Genomic DNA, 1,441 nt, shown 5'->3' on the forward strand with positions numbered 1-1,441 from the left:
GCCCATGGATGAAGTAGCAGTCCTGGGCAGAAGAGGTCGTGTTCCCCCCTCCCCACCCTTACTGGAAAGACCTCCCAAGGCCTCATCCTCAGGAGCTGGAAGGAGCTGGAAGGGGTGGAGTGGCCCAGAAAGACATCTCCCTGAAGACGCCTTGGGGGCTTCAGTCCCGGCTTCTGGTAGGAGGCCTGGCAGTTGCAAAGGTGGAGGAAGCTCCCCCGAGGTTCCCCCAGGCCAGGATGTGCAACCTGGTGTCCTCCTTCCTAGCTAAAGGTAAACCAGCATGCTCAGGTCATTCCCAACTTGAGCTATTAGCTGCTCTGCTGGGAGGCAAGAAGAGGAGCACATTATAAAGCAAAGGCTTCCATAAGGCTGCAGCTAGCATGGCTGAGGCACAGATGTTCACGCATGCCTGCTGCACACAGTTCTGGAAGACTAGCTTCAGACACTCAGTGGCATGCACACTTCACCCCAGAGCCCATCTACGACCGCAAAGGCCTCTGCACCTTGTCCTCTGTGCATACAGACTGGGCCTGGATCATGTTCGGTGAGCACATCTTCTTTTGAAATCTCTACTAGTTCGAAGATCTGTAGCATGGCGGGATCGAGCCTTGTCGGGAAAGCAGGATTATGTATTGGGCTGTAACAGGAATAGCTCGATTCCAACGCCCGTTTAGGCTTTGCTAGGCTGTTTCTCGACTCTAGAATGGTATTAATGGTGCCTTTAACAGTGCAGGGATCCTGACCTGAATGGCCCAGGTTAGCACAATCTCATCAGATCTCGAAAGCTAAGCAGTGTCGGCCCTGGTTTGTACTCGGATGGGAGACCACCAGGGAACATAAGAACATAAGAGACGCCAATGTTGGATCAGGCCAAAGGCCCATCCAGTCCAACACTCCGTCACACAGTGGCCAAAATATACCAGGTGCCATCAGGAGGTCCACCAGTGGGGCCAGGACATTAGAAGCCCTCCCACTGTTGACCCCCCCCAAGCACCAAGAAGACAGAGCATCACTTGCCCCAGAGCCCCTATCTATACCTTGTGGCTAATAGCCCCTGATGGACCTCTGCTCCATATGCTTATCTAATTCCCTTTTGAAGCCGTCCATGCTTGTAGCCGCCACCACTTCCTGTGGCAGTGAATTCCATGCGTTAATCACTCTCTGGGTGAAGAAGGACTTCCTTTTATCCATTCTAACCCAACCGCTCAGCAATTTCATTGAGTGCCCATGAGTTCTTGTATTGTGAGAAAGGGAGAAAATGACCTCTTTCTCTACCTGCTCCATCCCATGCATAATCTTATAAACCTCAATCATATCACCCCTCAGGCATCGTTTCCCCAAGCGCTTTAACCTTTCCTCCTAGGGAAGCCCAGGGTTGCTGCGCACAGGCAGGCCATGGCCAACTGCCTCTGGGTGCCTCCTGCCTCGAAAACCTTACGGG

Source organism: Gekko japonicus, unplaced genomic scaffold (genome assembly GCF_001447785.1).
Source record: "Gekko japonicus isolate JY-2015 unplaced genomic scaffold, Gekko_japonicus_V1.1 scaffold97, whole genome shotgun sequence".
Classification (NCBI taxonomy): Eukaryota; Metazoa; Chordata; class Lepidosauria; order Squamata; family Gekkonidae; genus Gekko; species Gekko japonicus.